Consider the following 12,190-nt stretch of genomic DNA (forward strand, 5'->3'; position numbering starts at 1 on the left):
TGCTAATAGTATATATTATTATTTCTACCAAAATCTTCATGAAATTTAAAAGATTGATATTAAAATTAGATATAAAAATTATATTCTTGAATATTCTAAAACATTTCAGTTTGGATGATTCTTCAAGTTTTCAGGTTGTAAAAGATATACAAATAAATTACTCAAGAATATACCCAAGGTAATTCTGTTTACTTTTAAGATGAAAATACCTTCTATTTTTCAAACATTGAGAATAAAATTAAGCAAACCAAAATTTGGGTCAAATTATGTCTTAATACAAATTATATATTATATTTCAATAAATTATAAACCAACAGGACAAAAAATGCATTATTAAAAATTGAATTTACAAAGTGAAAGAAGATACAAGAAAACTTACAGAAACAAAAAGACTCAAAAGTATTCCATCTTCTAAAATAAGAAATATGAAACCTGAAAATTAAAAAGTTGAAAATGTTGCTTGGAAAATTTTTATGCCTTGTACTCTCAATTTCATTTTAATTGCTTGACATATATAATTTAATATTTAAAAAGACTGTAGCTAAATTATTTAATAATATTTATAGAATGCTACCTCTCTAGGTAGATATGTTTTATACAATAGTTGTAATTAAAAAATCACTTGATAGTTTTAATTACAATTTATTATTGACTGACAAATGGATTAACAATGTATTTAGTAATTTAGACCAATATAAGGAATAATCTGATAAAGGCTCACTGTGCAATTCTGTCCCCTGGTAAAGCCACGAGTTTGACAGCTATTTCACTCAGTTAGATTACATGTTTCCATGTGTGTTATTGATCAACAAAATAGGTATACAATGTCAAGCTTTTTCCTGCATTATTTTTTTTTGAGAGAAGCTCAATGATTTGGTCTGGGATGGGGAGTGGTTAGTATAATACAGAGAGCATACAGGAAAAATATAAAATGGCATTTAACACCAATGCCAAATCTGAGTGCTATGGCGCATGATATAATCCTAGCAAATTGGGAGCCTGAGAATCTCGAGTTCAAAGCCAGCCTCAGCAACAGTGAGGCACTAAGCAACTCAGTGAGACCCTGTCTCTAAATAAAATACAAAACAGGGCTGGGGATGTGGCTCAGTGGTCAAGGGCCCCTGTGTTCAATCCCTGATACCAAAATAAAAACAAGCAAAAACCACCAATGCCAGTACTTTTCTCGTTAGGGCAATTACTAATTTTTGTGTCATTTGTTTTTCTTTGGAACATAAAGCCATTAATTTGAACTTGTGATATTTATATCATACATACACAGTCTTAAGCAAAATGCATTTTTTCATAAGTAACATAACATTTTAAAATATTGGAAACAGTAGTGCTGATTTGTATTTTGACTTAGTGGAGCAAGAGAGAACAAATCAGAGAGGGGTATATTAATATAAAACTCTTAAAGTTCACAACACCTTCCTTTTCCTTTGTACTTACCACAAGCTATACATTGTCTTGAGAGGATTCATTGTGAAAAAATGTCAGTTACAGCTTTATAAAGTACTTTGGAAAGAACCAATGAGAAAACAAATTGTAAGGTAAGACTTCATATTTTTTGCAAATACATGGTCTTAATTTTTCTTATAGAAAAAAATTAAATCAAATTATTACAAATATATCTAAACCATGAATTTTTGCAGCTTTCAGGAAAAGTCCAGAACTTTGTTTTTACAAATTCTCTTAGAAGAGTCCAGTAAATGTAATCTAATCCTAAATTGTGACATTTTCCATTCAAGACCTTGGCATAATCCCTCACCGGTAAGAGCATAGCATGCCTGGATAGGTGACTGATGATCTTTAAAAGAAGCTAGCTTCAAAAAATGGTAGATTTCCACAACAGTCATGCATTCACGTTTTTTAGCAAAAATAAGTAATCCAGTTTTTCTTACATCTTCATGCACTAATAGTTTGTAGAGTTCTTCTTTAGTTACAGAAATCTCTGTCTGTACTGTCCACAACTACTATTATGAAGTCCATGTTAGTAAAAGTATTCAAAGAAAAACAAAGAAATTCTTGGCCACCAATATCCCACATTAGCAAATGTACATCATTAATAACTATCTCTTCTATCTTACTTTCTATTGTAAGAGAATGTATGTACAATTTCATTCATAGAAAATTATGAAGATGGTAGTTTTTCCTGCATTGTCCAATACTACAATGATAATTTTGTGACCCTGGTGATTGAATTGCCTCCATATCCTGGTGAAGAGAATTCCCATTCTTGTGCAGTGGACCCTCTCCAGCTACCTGGGCCACCTGTCCAGTCCTTTCCTAGCTTAGGCTAAAGGGTAGAGAGGTGCACTGGAGCATCCACCTCTGCTGCTGTTTCATTCACACACTGGTGACTGTTCCTCTTACAGGGAACAAGAGATAGGCTAAAGCCCAGGCCATCTGATCTGAGCAAGGTGTCATCACTGCTATTGCCACCTGCTCCTGGACATTGCCACCATTTTGTCTGCCATGAGATTCATGGGCCCCTGTCCTCCCCTAGTTCCTCTTGGGTGACTGCAGTCTGGATTTTCTTCTAGTTCATAAGGTTTGGAAATTTTTCTTAGCATTTCATTGAAAAGATTGTGCATTCATTTAGTTTGAATTTTGGAAACACCAATGGTTCTTAGATTTGGTTTCTTAATTTTATCCTAGATTTCTTAAATATTCTGGTCAAGGTTACTTAACATATTTTCTTTGTTGTTGACTCCATGTTCAAGATTATATACTTTGTCTTCAAACCTGACATTCTGCCTTCAAAGTGGTCTGTCTAATCTATTGTTAATGGTTTCCACAGGATTTTAAAAATGATTTTTTGAGCCTTTCACTCTCAGTATTTCCATTTGGTTCTTTTAAAGAATCTCTTTCTTTATTGAAATAAATTTCTTTATTGAAATACTTCCTGTATTTTTTTATCTAGTTCAGTCTTTAAATCTTTTAGCTCACTGAACATTTCAACTATGAACTTTCTTTTTATTTATTTATTTATTTATTTATTTATTTATTTATTATTGATTGTTCAAAACATTACAGAGCTCATGATATATCATCTTTCATATATTTGACTCAATTTGGTTTTGAACTCCCATTTTTACCCCAAATACAGATTGCAGAATCACATCTGTTACATACTCACATTTTTACATAATGGCATATTAGTGACTGTTGTATTCTGCTACCTTTCCTATACCCTACTATCCCCCCTCCCCTCCCCTCCCCTCCCATCATTTCCTCCACTGTGATGTCAATGGGATCAGTTGATGATAAGTGTTGTGGGCTATTTGGAGATGGTTTATTCCTTTACTTTTTCACTTATATGTCTATCTGTCTGGTGGAATGATTATTGTTTTTATATTCATACAAATGAATATTTCATGAGCTGCTTTCTTTTAAGAGAACCAGGTTGGGTGAATATCCAAGAATTTACACTTACTGCACTCAATGTGTACCCTCTGCTGTTCTTAGCATCAGCACCACTTTGAGAGAGGACACTAAACATTGTTTATACAATCACTTCAGAACAAACCATATACTAATTAACCTCAGGAGAAATAAAAACTAGGTGAAAATATTCTTTACATTTCCTCTACCCCAGGTATAAAATCATAGTAATGATATGAAATTTATTGAGAAATTAATTGCTAAGGATTGCAAAATTACTATTATATTACATAGTAAAGAAGAGGGGAGGAGAGATAAATTGAGGGGAGATAGAGAAAATACTAAGGTTAAAAAAGGAAAAAATATGGATGTGGTGGGATTTAAGGAAATTTCTATTAACATAAAAGGAAAATGGGTGAGAGGGATCAAGAGAAGCAAGTGTATACATAAGCTAAGAAAACAGAATGGTTCCAGTTAATTCTTTAAACATTAGAAGAAATACAATCAAATTGATTAATCTATCAAATAAAAATGAAGGGATATATATATATACATACATATATATATATATATACACACACACACACACACACATACACACACACACACACACACACACACACACACACACACTAATGCATACCAGGGTGTTGAAAATTCTTATTGAGTCTTCTTAATTTCTATTTCATCAAGATTTGGCATCTCTAGAAGATTTCCATCACTCTTCAGCTTTGGATCCCCCTAGAGCTATTGTGGGACTGGAGCTATTTCCTTGGTTCAATGGATTTCATAACAGCTGGTTCCTGTTCATCAGTCCAGAGACCTGAAGTTGTGTGCTGGGTGGACGCTATGCTGTCTGCTGGCTGTTTCTTTTGATGCAGGGGCACAGGATGCAGGGTTGAGGGCTATTGGGCTGACTGCTGTGGGATGCTCTGCACTCACTCCCCTCCTCTGAGTCTTCCTTAAACTGTCATAGAGCCTGGTGACTATGTGCAATCATGGGACATGTGATTTCAGGTTCTCTGTGGGGCAACTCTGGTACATAAGCCTCTCCCATGGCTGATGTAGATTGTCAGGATACCATCCCAATGATGGGATATGGTATCAGTTGGCCCACCTGTGTCTGAGCTCCCACTGTCCCAGGTTGGGAATCACTTGTGCTTACTCCCCTCTGATTGGTTTCCCCTGGAGTGCTGTCCACAACCACAAATCCCGTGAGTACAAACTATCCATGTGTTGTCTGTGACACAGAAGCCTCCTCTCAGGCTGATATAGATCACTGGAGTGGGTTAGAGAGTTTGAACATTTCAACTATGAACTTTCTAAATTCTTTTTCTATCACCTGCTAGTTCACCTGATTCTGAATTCTCAACTTCATGGTCATGAATTGAAGGCATCTTTTTGCTCTGCCACCATGATCTTCTCAGGGCAGTGTTATCCAAACACCTGTGCAACTGTGGAGTCTTTGGGGATAGGCTTTCTGTGGGGTATCTCTGGTACAAAGATCTCCATCTTGGCTAGTGTAGCTCATAGGGGTTTTACTTGTCACTGGGATGAGGGTAGGATGTCAGCTGGCCCATATTTATCTGGACTCCTACAAAGGCTGAGTTGTGCTCTGGGTCAGGGTTAACTCTTCCAGGATGATTAGCTCTCAGTTCTGTTTCACCTAATACCCCTTGTCCACAGTGAGGGGGAGGGAGTTTTAGTCAATTTTGGCTAGCAGAGATCCTTCTACAATTTTCTTCTAGACAGATTACTGAAACAGTTTCAGAGGCATTACTTCTGGTTTTATTTGTTGCTATCTGGAGGTGGGCAGAAGCTGTACTGAACTGATTCTTCTAGAGAGGCTAGCTAGCTGTGCACTCGACAAGATGAATATGAGCCTATATGGCTTTCAGTCCACAATTTTGGCCAAACTGCCTGATCTCTTCACCGTCTTTGATGTTCTGTTGTGTTTTAACTTGATCTGCTATTCTTTCCAGATGTTGCTAAGGAAGTAGGTATATGTGCTTTTCCTCTCCCTCTTTCTCTCTTTGTTATGTCTCCCCCATAACCCCATTCTCATTATAGTATGGGGTCAAAGAATTCTGTCCTTATTTTTTGCTCTGGTAACCAAACCTCAGGTCCCTCTATGTATCAAACTGTCTAATATTAAGTTCTGGTCAAATGTTCTGTCGCTGCTTCCTTTCTAGGCTGTAGAGGTTTCAGAGGTTGCTGCCTAGATCCACTTCTCTCCCACAATTGCAGTTCTTTATTGGCTGTGAACTGAGTTCTGTGCTGAAAAGGCCCAGGGGTTTTTAATATCATGACTGCAAGTGAGGGATCCTGTAAGTCCACAGATAGTAGTTTTATAGTAAGCATTGCAGGTAAAGAAAACAGCCCTGATCAGAGTAAATTCTATTGCAGTTAAGAATAAAGGACTGCCTTGCCATAATGAAAAGGTGTGTTCCCAGGTACCTGGTTGCTATCCACAGAGGATGACGCTTTGGGAAGTGGGAAGTCAGAGGTTTTTTTATTTGTTTGTTTTTATCTCCCACATGCACATAGAACAGTGGCTACGGTCAGGTTATCTTTGTGAGTGGAAATACCCATTGATAACCTCATGAGAAATCTCTATCCCTGCCACCTTGGACACTTTTTTTCCTGAGCAATGATATGTGTTTTAGGGAGGAGGCTGACTGACAGAATGAGCCATTGGGCACCTGATCATTTAGATCCTTTTCTTTTCCCTTTGTTCAGCATTACACAAGACACAGGCATCTTCATGACCTGTGAAAATACAAAGGAAATTTGACAAGAAATTTTTTTCTCTGTTGTAAAAGAGAAATGATAAAAGCAGACACCTAAAATTGGTGTTATATTTCAAACATTTGTAAATAATGTTTCTTATTATTAGCTTGTATCTTTGAATAGCTAAAAATTAATTTCTTATGCTGAAAAACAGCTTTTTTTAGATTTATAAATGCTAATTAACACTCTTTTACTTCAATTGTGGACTTTTGTCCATATCATAAGTTGATTTTCACCAATTCCTTGTGTAAATGATACTGTTTTTCATGTGTTTTAGTTACATAGAATGTATTATTTTTTAAAAATTATACATCTCTTTTTTATCGAGTTGTCATTAATTCGGCTACCAGACTTTAGAATGCATAAGAGGCTCTCATTATATTTTTATCCACAGTGCTTAGGTGACAGTTCCTTTGGAGTACTCTCAGGCAGGAAGATGGCACCACCTAGAGGACCGAATTGGGAATTCAGAGAGAGGAAGGGGTACAGAATAGAAACATAAGCTGAGGACGGCTTACCTGTAGATTACTGAGCCTCAACTCTCCTCCTGACATACCATGCACAATGATCATGACTTGGCCCGCCTGCCCTCATGATTTGTGCATCTCCCAGTTCTAGATGTTTGGTCACTTGATATTTCATTTTCCTGTATTTGTGAAAACTTGGGAAAACACTAAGATACATTTTCCAAAAGGTGTATAGTTCCTATTTTAGATCCACATTAAGTCCAAAATCCCATGATCTGCTATGGGGCCTGAGTCTAAAGACAATGTTTCTGTTCTCATCACTGTTTTCTCTGTCTACTGGTTAGGATGGCTTATATAGTTGGAGAACTAGAACATTGTGGGATATGCCACAGAGCCTTCCTATCTGGCTACCACATCTGTTTGGCAATTTTACTGTTTGTAATATGTGAATAGGAACAACATCCCTGATATTGAAATGAATTATTTTCTGATATCATAGTCATAAGTTTTGTGCTTCTTTCTGGGTAGATGTTGTAAGATGAAACTTACAACATTATTCATTATTCATTATTTTATGAGAGATGGCTCAAAATGATCAGAACACCTAAAGCCAGAATGTTTCAGCTAATGTGGCAAAAAATATTATGGTTTCCTTCATAATCTCCAAATTTCTCGATATACTTGTCATGCACAATTGCCATGACAACATAGAAACTAGGAAGTTCCCCTGGTTTTCCACATGGTCCAAGCCCCCATGTACTGTGTTACAACACGGAAAGGAGAGTCAGCATATCTGAGAGAATAAAATGACAATGTGTGCTCTTGTCCACTGCACAGGAATGCACACTGTTTCAGATCTCACTCTCTGAGAGGAATGCAGAACTTGGCTTTCATATCAATGGTTTATATCAAGTACCTGCAGAAAAGTATACTGCTCTGGCACATTCCACAGCTGGTGCAGAAATGGACAATGAAATTATATCCATCTGAACATTTGACAATGTATATCTATCTTTTGGAATTCATCAAATTGCTATAGAGTACAGAGACATGAATTAAATGGCGATATAACCCATCCATGAGCAAAGTTCTTCAGGTGTTTAAAAGTGGCATTAGTCTATGATTTTCATTTATTTTTCTGATTGAGCAGAGATGAGTGAAGACTCAGGAATAATCATCCTCACAATGTTTCTACTAGGAAATAATTTAGTACTATCCAGTTCTACCCTGTGTGTTGGAATATTTCCACTCTGCCCTGCAGAATGACAGAACCAATGATAAACTTTAAGTAGATGTCATTTAAAGATGTAATACTTTCTTATGAGAGCCTGTTGAACTGGAACAAAGAGCCCCTGGGTCATGCAGGTATCCTCCCACCTGCATGTGCTTCAATCTCCTGGTGATTCTGATGACCTCCAGGCCCTCCTGAGGACAGAGTCCAACTAAGAAGACACAGTCCAGGCAGCATTTGTCAGCAGAAGTTAGGGGACCACACCATGAAGAAGCATCCTAAGGGCTGACAGTGAGTCTGAAGGGCTGTCCCTCCTCTCTCTGTCCCCTGTGGATAAGAGCTGCTTTGCACACCAAAAATCTCCTCCAGCAATAGCCTAGAGCTAAGGATAATTTGCATAATGGGCAGCAATCTCTTAATTGGAACAAGAGAGGACTTGGAGAAGCCAGCCCAGCCTAGGCGTCAGGATGCAGACTCAGAGGAACCTCTACCATGGTCTGTACCTGTCTCCTTCTAGGGCTTATCTCTTACTGCACAGGTTCTTCCTCAAGGGACCCACCCATGAAGCCCAGGGCTCTGGGACCAGCCTGGAGCTGGCTCTCAGCTCAGCATGACCCTGACTGTGAGGGCAGTATGCTCAGGATTTCAGCCCTCCACTTGCTTACTTGATGCTGTGAGTCTGAGGGGGCCAGGAGAGAGGAGCTGCTGCTCACCTGCTCATTAACACTATCCTCCAGTCAGCCCATGGGACATGGACTGACACTGATGGGAGGGGGCTCCCTGAAAGCCCAGAGAATCCTTGAAGTAAGTCTGGGTTAGGCAGGCAGGAAATCCTTTGGAAGACTTCCTCAATGTTAATTCCCCCCTCTCCTTTTCTCTCTGTAGAGTCACCTTGGCCTCCTCTGACCTGACTCAGCCATCTTCAGTATCTGGCCATCAGTAAGACAGCTAGTATGACCACTCTGAAGGCAATTTTGGCTGTAAGTATGTATATTAGTACCAGCAGAAGCCATGCCAGGCTCCTTTACTTGGCAAATATTATGATGGCAAATGACATACACTATCCTTGGTCTGATTTCAGGTTCTAAAATGGAAAACCCAGCCACCCTGACCACCTTCAGGACCCAGATCACAGATGAGATTACTTCTCTGCCACAGCACATGGCAGTAGGAGCACCTGGCAGTGACTCAGCAGTGACACAGAAAGGCACGTGAGACAGGAAACACCTGCCCAGCCTTACTCTGTTTACCATGCACTGAGCCACAGGCATGACCTTGGTCTCCACTCACTCAGCTGGTTTCCCACTACACCCAAGCTACAGAAGAAGAGTGCAGAGACTCACTGGAAATTTGGTTATCCGGAAGGACTTGTTAAAGCTAGGTGAAGAAGTGCATTCCTGTAACCCCAGTGACCCTGGAGGCTGAGATGGGAGGATTGCAAATTTAAAGACAGCCTCAGAAATTTAGAAATGCAAATCAAAACTATTCTGAGATTTTATCTTACTACAGTCAGAATGATAATTATGAAGAATACAAGCAACAGTGAAAGTTGGCAAGAATATAGGGGAAAATATAAAAGAAGGTCTGCATTTGTGGCTCAGTGGTTAAGCACCCCTACGTTCAAACTCCAGTACCAAAAGAAAAGAAAAAAAAATAAACATTTTTGAAATTTTAAGTTCAAAGTCATATCACTTTCACCCAGAACCAAATAGTTCCCAGTTTTCTGGATGAACAGTGTCTCTAGAGAACCTGGTTCCTGAATTATACACCTACACTCTCTTCCCTCCATTTGAACACAGAGTGTGTCAGGAGAAGTACCTATTTCTGACCTTCCTTTGATAAGTTGGCCTTGCCAGAGAAGATAAAAAATTGTGAGCCCTGTAGGATGGCATGGACAGGGTGACAAATGCTGACTTGCCCATGCCAGTTCTCAGTGTCTGAGAAAAAGGTTATCCAACAGCTCATACAATTAAGTGTGCACATGGGCCTTAGGTGTGAGCAAGGACTCCCATATTCCCACATCCAGGAAGAAATGCTCACATGCCTCTTAAATACCATCAAAAACTAAACTGTGTAGCACAAAAGCAAGCACATGTTTTGAAAGAGCGACTGGACAAGGCTCCTCATTGGAGAAGTGCCTTTTATTGAGGAACAGCTCTGCATATTTGTAGAGCTGGGGGCAGTTTGACAGTTATAACAGTTTGGCATGGGGCACTTTCTGATTGGTGGGTAAGGATCAGGAGAGTGAGCAGGGCTCACCATTGGGTGGCTCTTCTCCGGATGGGGAAGTTAGTCTTTGGAGCTGGGGTGACTCCCAACATATTTGTCCTTGTGAAGATAAATTCTGGGTCAGGGATGTACTCATTTCTTAGTGTACTCCCCTAGGAGGAGGGAAAATGGCACCGAATAATGCAAAGACGGGTTCCTGAAAGAGATCAAGAAACCAGAACGTGTGAATGATCATGGGATTCAGCCCTAATCTATGGCTAGCCTTTCAATGCTTTTAAAGGTATTTTAAAAAAATTTTAAAGGTATTTTTAAAAATTTATTTTTAAAAATTTGTTTTACATGATAGGAGAATACATTTTGACATTTTGTACACAAATGAAGCACAGCTTCTCATTCCTCTGGCTGTACATGGTGCAGAGACACACCAGTAGCATAATAATTTAGGTTTACAAGGTAATAATGTCTGTCTCATTCCATCATCCTTCCCAACCCCACATTCCCTCCACTCTCTTCTGTCAAATCCAAAGTTCCTTCATTCTTTCCTCTCCTCTCCCCCTTAATAGATCAGCATTCACTTATTATCAGAGAAAACATTTTATTAGGATTGGCCTATTTTGCTTTGCTTGATATTCTTGAGCTCCATCCATTTTGCGGCAAATGCCATAATTTCATTCTTCTTTAATACTGAGTAATATTCCATTGTGTAGGCATACCACATTTTCTTTATCCATTCATCTGTTGAAGGGCACCTAGGTTGGTTCCGTAGTTTAGCTATTGTGAACTGACCTGCTATAAACACTGATGTGGCTGCATCACTGTAGTATGCTGATTTTAAGTCCTTTGGGTATAAACCGAAGAGTGAGAATGCTGGGTCAAATGGTAGTTTCATTACAAGTTTTATGAGGAATGCCCATAGTGTTTTCCATATGGTTGCATCTAATGAACTCAAAAAACTTAATCAATAAATGGGCTAAGAAACTGAACAGACACCTCACAGAAGAAGAAATACAATTGATCAAAAATATATGAAAAAATTCAACATTCTCGCAATTAGAGAAATGCAAATCCAAACTATTCTGAGATTTCATCTTACTACAGTCAGAATGGTAATTATGAAAAATACAAGCAACAGTAAAAGTTGGCAAGGATATAGGGGAAAAAAGATAGGATGACCATTTTTTAATAAAAAACCAACTTGTCTTTGTGAAAATTATGAGCTCAGAGCAGCCATGTTTCTGTGGACAACTGTTTTTCTAGAATGTCCTAAAGTAAACATTTACTTAGGTAGTATTTACTCCTGCATCATCTTGAACACAAGTGTTCTGGGTTAGTTATTGAAGCTGCCACAGGTGGCCTCAGTCCTCAGCACCAACACACACTGTGGGATGACTCACTGCATACACAGGCCTCTCCCTCTGCTCTTGCCAGACCCTGCAGAGGAGACTAGGCCCAGAGTTATGACCAGAAGATTCTCTGACCCTGCTGCAGGCCAGCTATGGGGGCACCATAGCAAACAACCCCAGAGGTTGTCAGTGATCATGAGACAGGGAGGAGGATGTTAGGTTTCCCCAAGAAAACCAATACATAACCATGAGCAAGGCTGAGAGGGGTTGGGACAGCCAGCCCAGACCTGCAGGTTTTATCTACCTTCGGATGGAAATGAAATTGTGAGGGACCCCCAAGGAGAGTACTGTTGTGGGGTTCAGACTGAGTAAATGGCTTCCCCAACCAGGTCAATGGCTGCCTGAGGTGGAGTGTGATCCTTCCTGCAGGAGCTCCTTGTCTGGAGCACTTTCAGGCTCCTCCCACTCTCACTCCTTTGCTCACCTCATTGATCTTCACTCCATGAATCCTTGTCCCAAGCCTTCCCTTCTGCATATGCAGGCTTCTCCCTCTGCTCTTGCCAGACCCTGCAGAGGAGACTAGGCTCAGAGTTATGACCAGAAGATTCTCTGACCCTGCTGCAGGCCAGTCATGGGGGCACCATAGCAAACAACCCCAGAGGTTGTCAGCCTCCTCCAGAGTCAGGTAGATAACAGGGGACTGGCCTGAGCCCCCTGGTGGGCATCTACTATGCCTTAGACCAGCC

The 12,190-nt window shown here is 39.4% G+C and overlaps 1 protein-coding gene, 1 pseudogene and 1 gene segment (V, D, J or C); all 3 read right to left on the reverse strand.

Moving 5' to 3' along the window:
- Positions 1-12,190, reverse strand: part of LOC101969513 (immunoglobulin lambda-1 light chain-like) — an 828,312-nt gene that overhangs the window by 406,652 nt on the left and 409,470 nt on the right. The gene's annotated exons all lie outside the window — the stretch shown is intronic.
- Positions 1-12,190, reverse strand: part of LOC101960900 (immunoglobulin lambda-1 light chain-like) — a 503,755-nt gene that overhangs the window by 401,884 nt on the left and 89,681 nt on the right.
- LOC101960322 (ADP-ribosylation factor-like protein 5A pseudogene) lies at positions 1,656-2,234 on the reverse strand (annotated as a pseudogene).

The sequence above is a fragment of the Ictidomys tridecemlineatus genome, chromosome 2, assembly GCF_052094955.1.
Source record: "Ictidomys tridecemlineatus isolate mIctTri1 chromosome 2, mIctTri1.hap1, whole genome shotgun sequence".
Classification (NCBI taxonomy): Eukaryota; Metazoa; Chordata; class Mammalia; order Rodentia; family Sciuridae; genus Ictidomys; species Ictidomys tridecemlineatus.